At 39.9% G+C, this 20,814-nt stretch overlaps 1 long non-coding RNA gene across 1 annotated transcript in view; it reads right to left on the bottom strand.

Annotated features, from left to right (window-relative positions):
* LOC122862916 overlaps window positions 1-7,502 on the bottom strand; it is a 45,826-nt gene extending 38,324 nt beyond the window's left edge. The window contains exons 1-2 of the long non-coding RNA XR_006374870.1: window positions 2,804-7,502; window positions 2,333-2,478 (exon numbers count right to left, since the gene is read on the bottom strand). This is a non-coding gene — a long non-coding RNA (uncharacterized LOC122862916). The remainder of the gene's footprint in view (window positions 1-2,332; window positions 2,479-2,803) is intronic.
* Window positions 7,503-20,814: the final 13,312 nt, after the last annotated feature.

Below are 20,814 nucleotides of genomic sequence, written 5' to 3'. Positions count from 1 at the left end.
TTTACTCAATGGTGCCTGTGCGGCTAATTGGAACATTATTGTGGACTCACACCAGTAGTCACCTTGGTCTGAGCTCTATAGAAGGAGGGCCCCTTTATGGAGCCAGGACAGTGACTTTAAAAATTGACATTGAAAACAAAACCTGAACTGAAACAGGAAACATTTGCAGTGATAATGTTCAGATTTTTTTTATGTCACTCTTTTTTCAGTCTTTTTTTATGCAGTCAGTCTTGTCAGAGTGTCACTGGTTTTCAATTTCAACTTTCTGTCACCGTTTTGGCGTGGAGAGAAGGGGTCTGAGGGGAGGGGGCAAAGAGAGCATGATTTACATATAATCTGCACAGTGTTGTGCAAGTTCACACTTCACAAGAAGTAGCTCAAAGTTCAGATCACACGGAATAAAATGAACTAATTCCCGTTCATAGTTTGAATTTGAATCAATTTGAATTTTAAACTGAATTCACAGTGCCAAAAAAAATGTATTTCCTTTTTCCTTTACAAAATGCTACGAGTTTGACTTAGGTGGAGGAACTTTGCGGCTGTCGGCTTGTCTTACGCTTTGTTAATAATTTCTTGTGATCATCATTCACTCGCAGATATTTCCCAATAATACTGTAATACTGTGCCAGAAAGTCCCACCCAGTTTTCCAGTTGATCTTGTAATGTGTTGTTGTCAACCTTGACTGAAATTCTGCCACTGTCTGTTTGTCAAGTGGATGTCATTGAAGACTTTAACAAGAGCAGTCTCAGTGCTGTGGTGTGCTCAAAACCTGACTGGAAGACATCAGAACAGTTGTTTAATGCCAAGAAGTTGTTCAGCTGTTGAAAAAAAGCATTTTCAATGATTTTACTTAAAAACGTGAGGTTTGATATGGGCCTGTAATTGTTCATTAGTGAAGTGTCTAGATTGTTCTTTTTCAAGAGTGGCTTGATGACTGCAGTTTTCAGGGCCTGTGGGAAGACACCTGAGAGAAGACACGTGTTGACAATTTGTAGAAGATCTGAGGCCATGCAATTAGAAACATTTTTGAAAAAGCCTGTTGGCAGATTATCAAGGCAGCAGGAGGAGGATTTCAGATGTTCTATAATGTCTTCCAAGTTTACTTGGTTAATAGGATCAAATTGTGTCATGCTATTTGAAATGATTTGAAGTGGACACAGGGACAACACATGTCCTGTACCTGGTATGGAGGCACTGACTGCCTGTCTAATTTTCTGAATTTTGTCAGTGAAGAAGGAGGCAAATTAATTGCAGGCTCTGGTAGATAGAATTTCAGAGGCTACTGACACAGGAGGGTTTGTTAGCCTGTCAACAGCAAACAGGCACCTGCATTGTTATTGTTTGTGCCAACAATGTCATAGAAGAAGGACCGCCTTGCATTTCTCAGTTCTAAATAATAAATGTGAAGTCTGTTTATAGATGTCATAATGAACCTGGAGATTTGTTTTTTGCCACCTAGGTTCAGCTTTACAACACTCTCTTTTTTCCTTTCTTACCAGCGTGCATTTCTCCATGGAGATCTTTTCTTACCAGAGACAGCCTTCACCTTAGTGGGTGCAATGGCATCAATAACATTTGTAATTTTAGAATTGAAGTTATCAACAAGCTCATTGACTGAGACCCAAGAGAGGGCAGGTATGGAAGAGAACACCTGAATAAATATTTCACTGGTGTTTTCTTTAATGTAGTGATTTGTGATTACCTCTGTTTGAACATTTGTGTGCACAGAGATAGCACTCTCAAAGAAAACATGGATGATCAGAGAGAGCGACGTCAGTCACCACAACCTTAGAAATGTGCAGATGTTAAGGATCTGATTAAGTCCAGAGTGTGCCCCTTGTTGTGTGTGGGCTCTGTCACATGCTGAGTCAGTCCATAGTTATCAAGAACACAACACAGTTCTTCAGTCCGTCTGTCCTGGAGGACATGGATGTTAAAATCACCAACAATGACTACACAGTCAAAGTCTTATACAGATTCAGTAAAGTCATCAAAAAAGTTTGCACAGTATTTAGGTGGCCTGTAGATATTCAGAAATATAGTTCGAAAAGAGGAATTCAGCTGAAAAGCCACATCTTCTTGCATTGGAGGGAATCATTAAACAAAATGGCAACTCCACCTCCTTTCTTATGCACTCTAGCTTCGCTCATAAAACTGAAGTTGGGAAGAGTAGACTTGATAAGAGCAGCTGCACTGTTATCTTGGATCAAGCAAGTTTCAGTTAAAAACATGAAATTAAGATTGTGCTCAATAATACAATAATTTATTTAAAAAATGGAGATGAGGGTGACCTGGATAGTGTTTGAGGGGGTGAAGAAGGTGAATCCTCACCGGTGGTTGTTGGTGAGGGGGTTGGAGACTCTTCCTCTCGGCTCTGATGTCGCTGATGATTAAAGTTCTTGTCAGTGTAGCTCTCCTTCTGGTTTCTGCCACTCTGTTATGTTTTCTTCGTGTTTTGATTCCTCTTGTATCTTGTCCTTGGCAGAGGGAACAGATGGGTGACGCAGGAAGTAAAATAGGTTAGAGATTAACAATTTTACTCCTGACTTGAAACACCTCAGCATTCAGAGAGACTGTGTTCAACAGATCAATAAAGTCCCGTTTAAGCATTTCAGACTGTTGTTTCACAACATCATTGGTCCCTATGTGCAGTATGATATTTTCCACTTTGAGTATTTTGGTGTTTTTACTGCACATGCTTCTTGCATCTTTTATAGCGAAATCACGCACAATCAGAGTTTGAGGCCCAGTCATTAACTTTTGCTGTAGCCTTTTACTTTCTGATTTACTCTCAGTCCTTACCCTGTTGTGTGAAGATGAGGGGTTATCCAGGTCATCAGACAGAGATCCAGGGTCCTGCAACAGTGGAGCAAATTTGTTCTGCAGTTGCACACTTGGTTGTTGGGGAGGTTTGTTGCTAACTCTCCCTTTTGCAGCTGTCCACGGCTGTGTCCTTCTAAGAACAGGGGTTGAAGAGGCACTCTGCCTGGATGATAATGCAGGCCAGCCAATCGCATCACTTTAGATCAACAAAGTGTTGACAATAACATGATTATATTGTTGAATTTATCAAATTAAAGTGATGGAAATGTACATTATGTTCAGTTGGCATGCGCATTATATGACAGGCACCAGGAGTTCATTCACCCTTGTTTTATTTCCCCTGACTTGTATTTGGGACCGGCCTTTATTTGTTCGTGGCAACCAGACCCCTGTTCTGGCTCAATACCCCTTGAACTGATTTTCAGGGGCATTTACTAAACTCTGAAATAATGTATAATTATTACGTTATATTGTCAAATAAACACTCAATTTGCAGCACAAAGTTTCATTTGAAAAAATAAAAGTGAGAACAGCAAAGAAAAGGTTTAGGATTCAAGAGCACTTTTGGTCCAAGCCCTGTTGTTGCCTCTGACATGGCCTCTGTCATGCTGCTGCTGCACTTACTACCTTTAGCTTTAAATCAAGAATGGACAGACTATTACATGGTCAATCCTCCCACAGGCAGTTCAAAACCAATATATCTCAAATGTTCCGAAATTGTGGCGACTATTAAAAGCGGCAATGCAAAGCGCCACTACAAGAAGCACAGAGCATCTTTTGAGCAGGTTAATAAGGGGGGCAGATATCGGCCATTTTGCTAACAAGGGGGATGGCATCCCCCCTCGTCCCCCCCTCCACTCGCCTACTGGTGATAACTCTCACTCCCTTTGTGCTCTTTGCTCGTTGCGTTGGCTGGACTAAGTTAGCGTCTATTTTTTGTTTCAGAGCTGGAATTGTCATAGGTAACTTTAGCTACTATAGTAAAGGACAACGTAAGTTGGACTGGTAGTTTGAATTTTTTCCCGACGAGGGAAGATGAGAGTCACGGTTTGCTATTAAACGTAATGGTTGGAAAACGTCAGGCTTTGCTTTTTATTTTCTTCAATACTACCTACCTTGGTGTGAATATAGTAAAATATGGTTATTTATGGTGGAGGGAGGGCCATGCATTTTCCCCCAGTCATTCAGGGAGGCTCAAGGAAAAATATTTGTAGCTCCGGGGAGGATCATAATAAAAAAACGGAGTCACAACCCAGCCACCCGCCCTTCTGATAAATAACGAATTTACCTCTATAGTATCTAGACTTGCAAATTGTTTTAGTTTAATTTGTCCAGTTTTTGAGATATCTACATCTTTCTGCCTCCATCCCAGTACAAGTTAGGTGTATGACATTTTATTTCTGGTGCTCACAGTACTCAAACAGAAACAGTGTCCCAGTTAAGCCCCGGTGCTAGAAGCTTGGTGGCGTAGTGAGTATGCACAGGGCTTGTTGGTAAACTAGTGTAGCTGGTGAGCTAACCACTAACATGCTAGCCATGAAACATGCTAGCACCAGTCAGTCACAATAGCTCTTCAAGCTAGCTAGATTGCTAACTGGCTACTTCAGTCGCTAATGGGACACAAGTTCACATGGTTTACTCGAGACGTGCAGTATTTGTACCATTGACACCTGTCTCATGATTGAACCATGTCTCTGTTGTGGAGCAGTTTAAGCACTGGCAGAGGAAAATCATCAGCAAATGCTGCAACACAACTCTCCAACTTTCTGTTCCCTCAAAGCTCAGCACTGTCAAGACAGTTTGCTATTAGGCAAATGCACAAATTTGTGTGACAAAGTTCACCAAAGTTGAACTCCACATGACAGATTTGCGCAGAATGAATTTTAAATTATGTTGTGACTGGGCCTTTATGCAGCATTCACAGAACAGGAAGCATAGGAATACTCTTATATAGGAATATTCTTCCAACATGGAGCATTCATGCAGTATTCCAAGATGGTAATCCAAATTTTTGTAGTCACAAAAAAATGAAAAAATAGCCACACACTGCCGTCTCATTCCCAGTTCCTCTTTTATTTTACATGGACATGAGAATAATTGCTACCCAGCACCTGCGAAGAATGTATGTGTGGCTCTTGATAATTGCCTAGCCCTGTAGTCAGACAATATAAATATATTGCATTACATATTTGAAGCAGTTTGTTAAGTGAAACTAAACAAAATAAACTGTTTATAGCTCCTTTTTAATTTGTTGAATCGACTGAATCAGAGTTAATATTGGATTTTATTGTGATATTAGCGATGGTGGCTTTGCAGCCATTTTGCTGACATGTTGACACTTCTGTAGTGCTTTTTGGCAAGTGGGAGATATCTCTGACTTGGAATTGCAGCTAGGAGGCTGACATGAACTGTTTTTCCCGTTACGGCCTGAACGATATGACATGAACCCAAAATTATTCTGGAAAATCTACAGACCTCAATGTCAACAGTTATCACAGCTACATTATACTAAAGAAACAGTCCCTATTAACACAGTGAGGACTGTGGATAATGAGTGACAGACCCCCTTTACACCTGGCATTGAAATGCGTCTCGCATCCAGATTGTATCTAGATATGATTTTAACCTGATATGTCCAGTGTCCACATTGAGATCCGATCGAGATCCGATCGCTCTGTCCAGCGCAAACAACCATATGTCACATTCTCCTCTCATATGCAAAAACCCAACAAAATGCTGTGAGTTTGATTTGGGTGAAGGAACTTTGCAGCTGGCTCGTGTTCTTATGGGTAAACTGCAAGCTGAACACTACTTTCTTATCTTTATTTCTCTCTGCTGAGATGCAGGGTGTCCACACAGGTGTTCCGACTTAACTTAATGCGCCGGCCAAAGATTCTCTATAACTATAGACTGTATAATAACTTTGTAAACCATCTCTGAGCCGGCTTCCCTCATTCTTCAGCGCTGCACCGATGTAATTGCTCCGCAGAGAAAAGTAAAAGTAACACTTAAGTTTGCCACATGGCATCGTTTCCTTGTGCTACCTTTCTTCATAATGTGCACACCTTTCTGTTATTTTAGTAGTTTATATTGACTTTAACTCAGTTCATGTTCGCAAATGGATATGTTCAGTTCACCGTTCACCACAAACATGAGCACGTTCAATGAACGGCACTCTTTAAGCACGTTCATGCACAACGCTGCCTGTATGCACCTTCAAACTTTCATTTGCAGAGACTGCGACCAGTACGTATTTCTCCCATGCAGTTGTTGTACGTGGATTGACAATGCATTTGCATTTACACTTGTGTTCAATGTGGTCACAAAGCGTCCCTGACCATGTCCTGGGGGTGGTTGGGCCAATCGGATCACAATCCGTCCTCAGTGCGTCTTGGGTGCATTTACACCTGTACTTTCATGTGGTCAAGCACTATCCGATTTCAATCCGATCACCCAAAACGTATTTTAATGTCAGGTGTAAAGGGGGTCTTAGTGACACTATTACAGGAAATAGATTTTGTTTTTAATGTTATTTTTCAGTGTGGTTTTCTAAAGCTGTGAGCACCACAAATGAAATTCCATTCACCTCCTCGCCCCAAGCATTTTAACATATCCGCTCTCAACACAGAAAGCATGTCAGCTTTCTCTTTTCACAGCTGCTCACAAGTAGAAAAACACATCTGTGTTAATCCTGGACTGTGTATCAGTGGATCTTACACCTGGCAGGGCAGCGTAGTATTACCTCATCCCTAATCGCATTATTCAAATCTCCTCCTTTCTCTAAATATCAAACAGTGCAGAACCCAGTGGTCTCTTATTTGCTGTACACCGCCAAGCGTTACTGATGCTACTGCAGAAAGAGTATTCATTTTATGCTTCTTCCCGGGCATCAGTGTGCTCCAGCCAAACAAAAGTGAAACTGGATCAGAGGTGTTCTGCAGATATGGTTACATTGTAAAAAGCCAAAATAAACAAGCTGATTTTGGAGCCCTTTGAAGCCAGCAATTGGCCAGGTCTGGAGGCGGGTCATGTGACATCTCTGTTGCAAACCACTGAAAATTCACCAATGCGCAAGGGTTTTAATTTTCCTTGATTATTTTGTTTCTTAGACTACACATGAGAATTACAGTGAGGAAAAGAAAAGAACAACAACTGCAGGTATTGAGTTGTGAAGAAAAGAATCTACTTCCTTGGGTTGACTCCAGCCATGGTAAACACATCCTTGGGGAGGGAGCCAACTGTGGAGAGAAAGCCGGGGCCCAAACAGGAACATCCATTCCAGTGATAACAGCACACAGATGCCTCGGATTCCAAATATTTTCTGTGTGCCATATTAAATGGCTGCATTGACGTCAGAGCCACACACACATACTTATCTCCTCCTGCACCGACAACTGGAAGTGCTCTGTCCTGATGTTGCACTTCAGGACCTCCTCACCCTTGCCGCTCTCCTTCCTCTGCTATTTCACTTTGCCCTCTGTCCCAGCTCGTGGTTGACCCACAGGGGGTAAATGGGTGACCCCTCTACTTTCTCTGGACACAATAGCCTTTGATACCCAATGGTGGGAAAGAGAGCAAAAGGGGGCTCAATGCGCATTCAGCTGCATTTGGGCAGCCAGGGCCAGAGCACTAGCAGCCCTTAAATGGATGCTGCCATTGATGGTTAAATCAATTTGGGATGGTGACAGCATAGCACGGCTCCAGACTGTAACAATTGCAGATTACAACAGTACTACGCCCCTCCCCCAACATACACCCCCCATCTCCTCCTCCTCCAAACTCCCCCTCCTTGCACTGCCTTTTTAGATGTGTGGGGACTTCAGAAGGGTTTAAAGGGGTGGGGTTGGAGGCGAAGGGGGACTTTACAGGCGGGAAGGGTTTAGGGTGACAAAAGAGAAAGATCTCCAGTGAAAGAGAGGAGGGCGAGAAGAGAATAGAAACATTTGGCGCAGCTGAACGCACAATGCTGTTTCACTCTTTTCTGAAAAAGAAAAAAAAAAAGCTAGCGCAAAACATTACTCAGTGATGAGAGAGAGCTGCTCCACTCAGCTGCTCTCTGCCCTCCTCCGCCTCCTCCCTCGCTTTCCTTCCCCTTCTCGCTACTACGCACACGCATTCATGCATGCATACCAGCACACACACACACAGAATACATTTTTTTTCTGTAGGTGATTTGACGGATGGGGGCGGGGGTCAGTAAGGTTTAAATCCCAGCCAGGGACTTTTAGTGCTGGATGGGTGGTCCTACATTCATAGTGTGGGTTGTGACACAGCAGGTTTGTGTGTATTTTTTGTGGCGAGGAAGTGTCAACAGGGCTGCACAAGAAAAGGCTCAAGGCTGCCCTCTTCAGATAAAAACTGGAAAAAAAAAATAGGAGTTCTGCATTGCCATCTCAGCGTTCTTCTAGCCTCCACTCGAATGTGGTGTTGGAGAAGAGACGAAATGGTGGAGTAAAAATCTACAAGAATGATTCAAAGATTTTCTCAGTCTGTATGAGTATGTATTATATTTGACAAAACTACCTTAAATATTCTACATTTTTTTTAAAAGCACATGTTGAAAAGAATTTCCTTGCCGATGCAGAAACACACAGTCATGCTACAAAGAAGCAAGATGGCAGTGTGTTTGTGTGTGTATGAGGGGGTATTGGCAGACAGATGCACTAAAAGCCAGAGGTGGTCCATGGTTGCCATGGCGACTGTGTGGGCTGAAGGAGCTGTGAGCATATTGAGTATGCAGAAAACTGGTCCCCTGAGATCTCTGAGTGGATTTAAGATGGTTATCAGAGAGAGATCTGACTTGGCTTTCATTTTCTATGATGACAGCATGATGAGACATACTACAGAAGGATTAAAACTTCATTTTATTTGGCTGTTGGAGCAGCAGATTCTTGTACAGTGACAAGAGATGAAGCCCAGTTGCCTTTTTAGTTGGTCTGTTGATGAATCAGGTTTTGACACGGCTTCCTTTCATCTACAGTCGGCTTTTATTTCACTGCCTCTCAGCAGAAACGTAGCTGAACTCCTGTTGAACGCTGCCTTTGCCCGGACCCCTGTTGCCATGGTCACAGTAACTACGTGACAAAGCAAAGGAAGTGGATGATATCTTCCCCAGATGTTGTCATTTTCCTAACAGACAGGAAATGAAAAGCAAATATTTCAAATGAGCTGATTTTCAAAATAATAATAAAAAGAAGTGTGTTAACATATCAAGGAAAAGTCAGGGATACATATTTTCCTTTGATTCAGAATGAGCAAGACAACTTGAGAATTATTCTGAGGATTCATTTGCTTTCAAGTTTAATTCTTTTTTAGCAGTATGTATTTTATTTGACCATTTTTTTATTTTGAGAAAACGTGTATTGACTCACAAAATGCATGTGACTCAGAGGCAGATGTAAGCATTCTAAAAACCAGCACATTCCTAACAATAACAAATAGGGATGTAAAGATATGTAATGGAAATCAAATTCAAGAGTCAGAGATACAGCTACATTGATACACAACCATATATTCTTTTTTAAATTATTACTTTATTGCAAGTTAATTTAATAAATAACAGAACAGAAAATATCTAAGAGACACAAACGCAACCAAACCAAACCAAACAAACAAACAAAAAACAAAAAAGGGGGGTGGGGGTGGGAGGGTGTCCCAGTAACTCCCACATAGTATGTCGCACATTTGAAAACCTTACATGCTCACATTCTGTGAATTGAGTTGCATTTTGTGATATAGGCCACGCCTATTTCCGCCCATAATTTTTTTGCAAAATTGGCATAACCTACTTTTTCAAACTCCTACTAGGCCGTGAGTTCGATCTGTAAGAAATTTTGCACATGGAATCTATGGACCCTCATGATTATAAGTTATTGTACAAAATTCAGTTTTGCTTGATCTAGGGTCATGACTCAGTCGATGCCTAAAATTTGGTAATGATTGATAAAAGTGGGCGTGGCTTATTACAACAAATGTAAATTTCTACACATTTCACATTCCAAACTTCAAAAAATCCACCCATACGTCCTACAGAGCTGAAATTTTTTAAGCGCATCCACTGATGTTTGCCTCACTGCAACCTATGCTCAATTAAGAAATCTGTCACTGTATTTTTCAAAATATGAAAATATTAATTAATATCTATATCTCCACATAGGTCTGTCCAATTAACACGAAACTTGGCTCATTCGTTTCTTATGCCCCACTGAGGCTCTGTCTAAGATTTGGTACCAATTGGCCACCAGGTGGCGCTTTTATTGCAAAATCATGAAATATACAAACACACTTTTCCGAACTCCTTCTAAGCGATGAGTCCAATCTGCACTACACTCTGCTCATAGAATCTATGGGCCCTCATGATCAAAAGTTATTAAAATTATTTTGATACTCCAAAAAATGTGCAAGTTATAAAGGAACAACTTCCTATAGGTTGCAGTAAAACAGGAAGTGATGTCATATCTCCACATAGGATTGTCCAAATAGCATGAAACTTGGGCCAGTACTTTCCCATGCTCCACCGTGGGTAAGTGCAAAGGTTGGCGCCAATTGGCCACTAGGTGGCACTTTTGTTGCAAAATCATGACATATGTGAAACCTACTTCTTTGAACTACTCTTAGATTGCAAGTCCAATCTGCATAAATTGTAGCAAAAATAAATATAAATAGAATGAGTAATGTAAGGCATGGAACAAGCAGCAGGATCAAGTGAATGTTATGAAAACAGACCTTCAGAGAAAAGTCTGTTCAAGTTAATGGAGCCTCAATATATTTTTCCATGTTCTGTAGACAATTGTCAATATCATTTTGAATATATGGCAGTGCCTTTAAAATCTTGAATGACAAGATTTAGGCTACATATGCTTGGCTAACTAAGAATTTCTTTTTAAATGACACCACTGCTTTGTCAAAGCTAAGCCTTGCACTTTGTGTATTGTGCAAGCCCAGGTGAGATATAATGGAAATTGACGTCTGACTCCACCACTGCTTGTCACTCGTCAGCACCTATTGGGGTTGCATTTTCAAGTTCTGGTCGTGAACATGGAAATTAAACCTTAAGTTTTCTGCTGATCTTTTTATCATCAGAATTGACATAAATTGTTTTGGGGAATTTGTCATTTCCATCAAATTTCACAGTACAAACAGCGCCAAACACTCCATTAACAAGACTATCTGTAACATCTATATTTTTGATAAGCGTAACACGAGCCATCTGACCGACACTTAGGAATCTATCCAAATATATTTTTATATCATAGATATGTAAGCTTTTCTTAAAATAATTTTGATACTCCAAAAAAAGTTATAAAGGAACAACTTCCTACAGGTTGCAGTAAAACAGGAAGTGATGTCAAATCTCTACATAGGACTTTCCAAATAATGCGAAACTTGGGCCAGTACTTTCCCATGCCACATCGAGGCTCACTGCAAAATTGTGAAAATGGTCTGAGAACTCCGAAATTTAAGCTGCTCTGTGTTGCTTCCGGATGGAAAGTCATTCTCATTTGTGAAAATGGTCTTGATTCTGTGTCCAGATGACTACGACTGAAACCTTTTCTACGATGGAACACTCCTGGACGAATGAGGGACTACACCGTCTCATTTCTCTTTTACTTTATGGTGAGCTTTTGCAATATTTTATAGATATTTGAATTGTATTAAATCATTTTTTGATTCGTCCTCTTCTAAATGTTTTATGAGCTAACTTCTCACCTGTAAATACTTAAATAAATGTTTTTGGTCTAACTCATTTTTGGAGGCTATCATTTCAAAATATTTTATTGTATGTTTTGTAAGTAATTGAGAGTATGTTACTAACCCCTTAACACCCCAGCAATCAAAGATTTGATCATCTCTGTTTGGAACCCTTTTGGGAGCCTTCAGGAACCCTTTTAAACACATCAGTTCTCTGAGGAACTTGGGGCAGTCTATCAAGTTCCTTGAGGAACCTTTTTCTCCAGCATGGTCTGGAACCACTTTGGTTCACATTTCCTAACTGTCTGAGGTTCTTCAAGGAACTTCAGCTTATTTGGGGGTTTAAGGCCTATTATTTCTACTGCTGCAACTACTAAACGATTACAAAATTAAGAGTTGTAGTCATTGCGCCACCAACTGGCAAATTACAAAAGATTACAACACTAAATCAAATTTAACTCGAGGATAATTTATTCAATGTTTTTTTCTGTAATACCTTAAGAATTTAAATAAGAATACAATAATGAGGTGTCAAATTAATAATAAACATTATAAAAAATATTACATACAAAATTATTAACAAATTACACAAAATAAATAATCAATAAATAAACAAATAAATAAACAAGACAAGAATTTGCAAACGTAGTCCTGAAATTACTTTCAAATTTCAAAAGCATTTGATGACTTTTACTGGCACACTCGTCGCCACCAGGTGAGTCATTTCACAGCCAACACAGATATCCACACGTCTAATTTTGATAGAGGAGTATTCATTTAAGTTATTTATCAAGTAAAAATACATTTGATTGTTACAGATTCCAGAGGGGTTGGGGGGTTGGGATGGGAGAAACAGGACTAGTCTTCTTCTGCAGAGTGTGAACCAGAAAGAAGAAAAACAATCATTCATTTCATTAAAATCATTCCTCGTGGTAATTGCATGAATTATTATTTAAATGTATGTTCAGATATGAGGATTAAAGTTAGCTGGCATCTAGCTGATAATGTTAGCTGCTGGTTTGCTTTTTACATTTTCCAGCTTTACAATGATGTTGAAGTTCGCATTAGCAACTATACAGCCGTTGGCATCATTGGTAACTCTAGCTAACACTACAGGAATAGTAATGCTACATACAGGCTGTATTTCCTGTAATTTGTAAACTCCATATCAGTTATCACTCCAATTTAATGTCAATTTCAACCACTTAACCTGTGTGGTTTACTGTTAAAAGAGTTAGCAGCAGTAGGGAGAGACATATAGCTAATGTTACCTACCTCAAAGGAATTGCTGTTGGTAGACTTTGAGCAGTTGAATTTGACCGAGGCACATTCCAGTGTTAAATACGGAGAACTTCAAAAATGAGACTAATGTGATTTTTTTGTATATTGTATTATACATATTATATATCCTCATGATTAGCATCATTTGTATAACCTCCAGTTTAGTTTATGGCAAACAGTTTGATGGCTACGGTTGTAGCTTAGAATGCTGTGTGTATGAATAGGCCTATTATGCATAAAGCCATAGTTTGTATGTGTGTGTGTGTGTGTGTGTGTGTGTGTGTGTGTACGTGCCTGCTGGGACACACATGTATCGATACAGGCGTATAGGCTATCCTAAAAGTTCGTTGCAATGTTGTATGAAAGATGTGGAACATTGTTTTAAATGTAAGCGTCAAAGAAAGTTGAATATTTTAAAACGTTTTAATGGGATTAAACGGTTGAATAATACCCAAGATGTATGAAAGATGTGGAACATTTTAAAGGTCCAGTATGTAACATTTAGGAGGAGCTATTGGTAGAAATGGAATATAATATTCATGAGTATGTTTTCATTAGTGTATAATTACCTAAAAAGCCGTAAATACTGAAAATAAGCCGTTTTTATCAACTGAGGGAGCGGGTCCCCTTCTACAGAGTTTCGCGGCCACCTTTTTTTTTTCCTACATGCTTGGAACAGGATGATGATCCGAATGGTATTCAAATGGTTGCAAACTGCAATTCCACATCTAGATGACTCTAAATCCTACACACTGGACCTTTAAGATTTGAATGGAGTTTCTAGCTAAAAGAATGAATGAGTAGATAAGACTTGAAAAAGTGTGAAAATGTCTAAGCCCTGTATGTGTGCATGTGTGTGTTTGTGTGTGTGTCTGCTTGGACACATATGAATACATGACATAGAGCGAGAAGCTTCCCCCATACTGAGATTTTTTTTTAAATCACTAACTATTCATTTAGTTTATTATTTTATTTTTGTTACAATTTCCTTTCCAATCCAAGTCCAGGGTTCTTAAAAGAACCCTTTTAGGCACTTGGTTCTTCTAGGAACCCTCCAAGGTGCTCGAGGACTCATTGAAATTAAAAAGGGTTCCTCCAGAAGCTGTGAGCTGAAGAAAAGTGCTTGCTGGAACCCACTGTGGTGGTCCGAGTTTCCTGCAGGAGCTTATAGGTTGTCGAGGGTTCTTCCAGGAACCTCATCCTATGGAAAGGTTTTCTTGAATCACCTTCAACGTAATTTGAAGTTCTTTGAGTACCTAATTGGATATTTGAGTAACCTCGTCATATGTTAAGGGTTTCTTGAATCACCTCAAATATATGTATAAGTTCCTTGAGTACCCTACTGAATATTCAAGGAACTTATAGTTTTTACAGTGAAGTGTCCACACCCATTGGACAGTACCCCCTGCCCTCAACAGTGTAACTCCTTGTGGCTGTAACAGGTCCACACATCCCTGAGGAACTGATTTAACAATGTGCTGCCTTCTCTTACTTTTAACTCTTACTGGCATGTATTGAACTATTAACCCATTGTTACAACTATTTACATTTAGAGATGGATTTGGAGAAAAAGAAAGAGGGAAAAGGGTGGGGCCAAGATCCACTCAATGGCCCCATTGAAGTCATTATGACTGCTATTGTAACTGCCATTCTTAATTTCAACTGAGGGTGTGGTATGGAATGGAGCCCGGGCTTCAAATTAAATAGAACCGACCCTGTATGTGTATTATACTTATTGTCCATATTATCCAAATCAAGTTTGTTTATGTTTCCTTTACATCCTCTCTACACTTATTATAACTTGATTCCGCACACTTGCCCAAATATGTGCTTCTGCAAAATGAATATGATTTGGTTCATTTAGTCATCCTATACTTGGAGATGGTATCAGTGACATAGTGTTTAGAAATCACAATTTTCCAGATTACAAGCTGCTTGCAAAAAATAGATAAGCCATACCTAACAAAAGTAGCCAAAATAAGTTCCATCCATCCTGCTTATCAAAAGAATACAATATAACAATATAACCAGTGCCGTTGTTGTGAAGGATAACACGCTTACTGTAATATAATTATAGACTTACAGTTGGCTGCTGTCTCTACATGAGCATGGCTTGAAGCGAATGTCCTACTTAGGATTTTAAACGCAGTTTGTCCACACTCCGATACAGGAATGAAAAAACACTGGGCCATAGCGTCCATAATATGACATTCATAGCTTAATTGTGCTCTTGCAGTTTATTTAACATCACCTACTTTTCCTGGCCTTCGGTGAGGATACTTCGTAGGTTTTTAAGCACAGTTTATCCAACACAGTCCGATGGTAGGAAAGAAGAAAAAATTAAAGAAAAAAGAAAGGCGGAAAAATGGCCATACCAAATCTTAAACTTAGGTTCCAGTCTGACTGATGTTATCTGGCCTGAAGTGGGTATCCCACATAGGATTTCAAGTGCAGTTAATACATCACAGTCCAATCATAGAAAACAGAAGTGCCAGTAAACTATAGATATATTTCGAGTGGAAGCTGCTCATGTCTTGTTCTGATGAAGATGTTCATCCTTGGTTACAGCGTGATGATGAAACTCATGGCCTCGGCCGGTGTATCAAAGATGTGAAATCTCTCCCCTTTCTTAACAAGTAATCTAGCCGGGAATAGGATCCTATGCCTAGTCATGCCTTTATCTCGCAGCTTCTGGTGTGCCCTGTCAAAGCTCCTTTGCTTTTTGTGGACTTTGGCTGACAAATTCGGGTAGAATCTAATGTGCTTTTCCTTGTAAATCACCTTTCCTTTGGCTTTAGCTGCCTTTAAGACAAGCTCTTTCTGTCTGAAATCCACAAATCTCATAATAATCGTTATAGAAAAGTCTTTTCAGGGTGGGTGGAGGGGGTCCAGAGGAGGAATTCAAAGACCAAGCGGAAGATCTCAGGTGGGCGGTCTTGGGGGCAGGACAAAAATGGGTCCGGGAACATCAGGCAGATGGCCTGAGGGCTAGGCTGGACAGGTGCGGGGCAGAAAACCTCTGGCGGACGGCCCGATGGTTGGACAGAAGAGCAGAGCCGTTCAGGAGGGCTGAGCAGGTCTGGGGAATGACCAGACATGCGGAGCAACTCAGGAATCCGGCGACGAAGGTGGAACCCTTCCGGAGGCTGGCGGCAAAGGCGAAACCCCTCCGGATTTAAAGATTTCAAGATTTAAATCTCCCCCTAATAACCCCCTCTATCAGTTGTGACATAAGCTCTGGTTCTGTGGCGGATAATAAATGTTTAAGAAAGAAATATCTGCACACTCTATTTTACCAACAAATGTATCTACCTTCTTTGCCTATACTACAATTTTTTTTTCAAAGCCTACATGGGATTTAATTATTACACCCACTCCTCTCCGAGCTGAGCTATATGAGCACAGTATACCTGGCTGTTGGTGGGTGTAATCCTGGCTATCCTGGTGGTTGGGATCCTTAATGATCCTCCTAGCCTTATTCTTGCAGCTCCTGGTGTAAATATCTTTTAGACAGAGTAGAGCACTGCCTATTGTATGTTCAGCCAAACGAACCACTCTTTGCAGGGCCTTGTGGTCCTGTTCGGTGCAGTTTCCATACCTCCTGGTACGGACCAGTAACTCCTGGTTGGAGGAAATTACTGAAACCCTGAGCTGTTTTACTGTTTAATTTACAAGCATATAGTGCTATAGTCATATAGTGTTGATAAAAATATGTAATTTTATTACACGGCTTTGTTGAATACTCGATTCTGATTTGTCAATTACAGAATTCTGCAATCATTGCAGTCATGTTATTTCTGAAGAGCAGACCGCTGCTATGAATAATTGACCATTGCTATGGACGCAGTTCTGATCATAGACACTCGAGTCCAATCATATCAATCTGTAGAAAGAAGTCCTGTGGCAAAAAAACATTTTAAAATCATTTTAAAATCAATTTAATCAATATTTGGTGTCAAATTACTGATATCTTTACTAAGTATCCGTGTAATATGCGGAGTAATGTACAGCGAGCCAGTCAATATTGCGGAACTAACCCAGACAGGGTGATGCAGGACCCCGACGCGAAGCTCTACCTCTTCCTTTATGGGTTGAGAAAATTCTCCTACTTCTTAAGCTAAATAAACTATTTAAACCCCTCTTGGATCAGCTAGAAAACGCATTGTCACAAAGCTGAAAACAGGCTGTTTTTCTGAGCTCATGAAAAGTTGACGTTTTAGAGATATGTGGTTCTCACAGGACAGCGACGCTACAAACATATGATGATCTTATCGAATACGATACATTGCTGTAGATTAAACTACCCAACAGTATAAAAAGTAGTAGTAGCTCAACCTTAAACATCTGCAGCAGTAAAATGCAACATACACATGAATGCAGCAGTAATATTAATCCAGAAACATCAGATATAATAGTAAAACACTGACAGGGACCATTTTACTCCATGAGTACTTTTACTTTTGATACTTTAAGTACATTTAGCTGATACTATTTACATACTTTAGCTTAAGTAAAGTTTTGAATGCAGAACTTTTACTTGTAGGGGAGTATTTTCAGTGTGGTATTAGTACTTTTACTTAAGTAAAGGATCTGCATACTTCTTCCACAACTGCCACTTTAGTTAATAAGAAGGTAGTAATGTTAGCAAATGCGCACTGAACATTTCAGTTATTTAAATTCAGTAAAACACAATAATGGTGTATACTACAGTCTAGTTTGTCGATTTCTTTTGCAGCAGCAATGGTATTATTTTTTCCTTTTAGCAGTATTAAAAAGGTCTTAAAAGTCATAAAATTTGTACTTAAAAAATGTGCAGATACCCTGCCACCTTCACACAACGTCACATGTGGGTGTTTGTGTGCATATGTGTTCTTTCTCAGCAGGACTGTGAACAGATGTGGCTGAGATTGAAATTTGTGCCAAGTAATATACAGTAGTTGGAGCATTTAGGCTTTGCTGGAGTCTGAAAATGCAGGAAGAGTAATTTTTTTGGCCCTTTGAAAAACTGGATGGGGTGTTTTTTGGTTGTAATCAGGCCCTGATAGGCTTTAGAATGTCATAAATAAGGTCCCTTGTGGCAAGAACAAGATAAGTCTGGGAGCACTCCACTTTGAACTCGAGAGAGCTTTAGTCTAGCAGAGCTGCAGTGTGACAACAGAATGCCGCCTTCTCTGGCATAGTTGAGTCTTTTAATTTGCTTCAAACACTTGAAACCACATGTGGGAAAATATTCTTCACTGGGAAGTGCTTTTGTAATGATGCAGGCATTCCTCAGAACTTGTTTTTACTGAGGCCAAACTTCTAAGCTTTTAAGTTTTTGCAATTATAATTTTCTATTTTGGCATTTCAAAAGTTTCCAAGATAAACACAACACCAAAACAACCGGTTTTCCCCGACATTATGTGCCAACAAAGGCCACCTGGATCTACCTCCCTTGAGTTCCAGTCTGCTGCGAGTGGCCATTTTTATTGCACCCAAGGATCATGAAAGGAGCCTTTTATCTGCAGGGCCTGTCTTGAACATGAAAAAGTTGCATTCACACTTCTGTGCATTGCTAAAACAGCTGTTAAGTTATGCTTTTGAGAATAGCCTCCTTTTATAATTTCAAAGCTCTTGGACACAAACCCACACTTCCCTTTTATAGAAGACTTGCAGTAGAAAGAAACATATTGAGCTAAGTACCCCAAATCCTTTTCTTTTTTATGTTTGTTCGCCCTGTTTGCCAGTTAAGAAGAGCAAAGTACAAACTTTTAAAATGTAGATTAAAAGCTTCATGCAACCCCTTTACTGCTTATTATCACTCTAGTGTAGATTTATAGAATTACTGCACATCAAACCCACTGCCCTACCAGACAGACTTAATTTTGAATATATGTAAGATGAACCTCCACTACATACTTCTACATACAACTACTGCTGCCATGTAATTTCATTTCATTACTTTTTTTAAAATTTCTTTATTTTTTAAATATATATAGATACATATACTGTGTGGGTGCATGCGGGTATATATGTGATATGTGTATATATACATGTACATATCTATGTATGATTATGGAGAAGAGGATAATCACCAAGACAGCCAAGACAAAGTAGGAAGGACAAGAAAAAACAAAGGAAAAAAATCAAAATGGGGCGGGATCTGACCTGCAACAGGCCTGCAACCTCCTACCGGTCTGGGGGCGGCCTAAAGCAGGAGAACTCTGGCCTACCCCATCTGCCCCCACCCGACCAGAGGACAGCTAACCCTTGTCCAACATTTCTCTCACACACTATTTTCTAATTGGCGCTGACTGTTGGCATTGGCCGTAAATCGTGAGGTGCACATTTGTCCACTACTGATGTAATTCCTACTTTGGGAGTTTTCATTGCTTATGACCGGTGAAACAATATCTGCATATCCAAGTTGTGAAATAGTTCAATTCAGTTCCATTTTATTTATATAGCGCCAATTCAAAACAGAAGTTATCTCATTGCACTTTTTCCTATAGAGTAGGTCTAGACCGTACTCTTTATAATATTTTTTAGAGAGACCCAACAAATCCCAACTCCAGGAAAAACTTCCTTTAAGAGGCAGAAACCTCGGGCAGAACCAGACTCAGGGTGGAAGTTGGCTAAAACCCCTGGATCAAGAGTGGGTTTTTTAAGAAGAGGTTTAATTACAGCTTTTTTAAAAGACTGTGGGGCATAGCATGTTAATAAAGACAGATTGATCATATCAAGTAACGAAGTGCTAAGGGTAAAACTTCTTTAAGCAGCCTAGTTGTGATGGGGTCTAAGAGACAGGTTGATGGCTTAGATGAAGAGATCGTTGAAGTTAGTTGAAGAAGGAGAAAAGCAGTCTAAATATATATCAGTTTTTACAGTTTCTAAGGTTCCTGTATTTGAAGATAAATTGGTACTGGTTGAAGGCAGGACTTGATGAATTTTTTTCTCTAATAGTTAAAATTTGATCATTAAAGAAACTCATGAAGTCGTTACTACTGAGGGCTATAGGAATACACAGCTCAATAGAACTGTGACACTCTGTCAGCCTGGCTACAGTGCTGAAAAGAAACCTGGGGTTGTTTTTATTTTCCTCTATTAATGATGAGTAGTAAGCTGCTCTGGCATTATAAAGGGCTTTCCTATATGTTTTAAGATTTGCCAGGCTTAAAAAGATTCTTCCAGATTGTTGGAACGCCATTTCCTTTCAAGTTTTTGCGATGTTTGCTTTAATTTGCGGGTTTGGGGGTTAAACCGTGGAGCTTACCTTCTTTGTGTTTTTTAGACAAGAGAGGTATTCTGAGAAATTAATATAATGTAGCCTAAACATTGACATGTGGTCTAATCTAACCTCAAACCCTCAAGACCTTTTTGCCAATTCTGAGCTTATTCTTTCAGTCAGTATCAAGTGTTATACATCATATGATTCAGGGGAACCTACCCTTTCTTTCTGGTGCAGTGTAAAGTCACCATCATGCATTACCTTTGTGTGAGCATACCATATTTGACTTTGATTTACAGTAGTTCGGAAATTTAATTTACCTTTGACACGCCACATTGGTAATATAATGGGATCCCGCGTCCACTCCCTTCATAAGTGGACCAGTCCGCCACCGGCCCGGACGGACTGGTGACTGGTCAATCAACTTGCCCTGCATAAACTTGTACTGGCCCTGGGCGATCGGTAATGTCAGACCCTGGCCCATTTCTAAATCCCCTCTGATACGCATCTTTGTTATAACGTTACATTGTTTGAGGGAACTATAACGTCAGGTAACTGGACACAACCGTCACTAATGCTAACGTAGCTCCTCAGAGACTGAAGCTGTTATTTTTCTAATCTAATCTTTCTGACAATCTAACCGGTGACAACACATTAGTTAAGGTTTTAAGGACTATGGCTGCCGGTAGTTGTTGTTTATTTTATTTAAATATGCAGAACTGTAATTTTATGGGTTATTGTTGTTCGGACGATTAAGCTACGATAGCTAATATGTGCTAACGTCAGTGTCTGTTTTCTCCACACTAACTGG

This window comes from Siniperca chuatsi, linkage group LG16, assembly GCF_020085105.1.
Source record: "Siniperca chuatsi isolate FFG_IHB_CAS linkage group LG16, ASM2008510v1, whole genome shotgun sequence".
In the NCBI taxonomy this organism is placed as follows: domain Eukaryota; kingdom Metazoa; phylum Chordata; class Actinopteri; order Centrarchiformes; family Sinipercidae; genus Siniperca; species Siniperca chuatsi.
The sequence above is the reverse complement of the archived record's forward strand: the minus strand, read 5'-3'. Positions and strand labels throughout refer to the sequence as shown.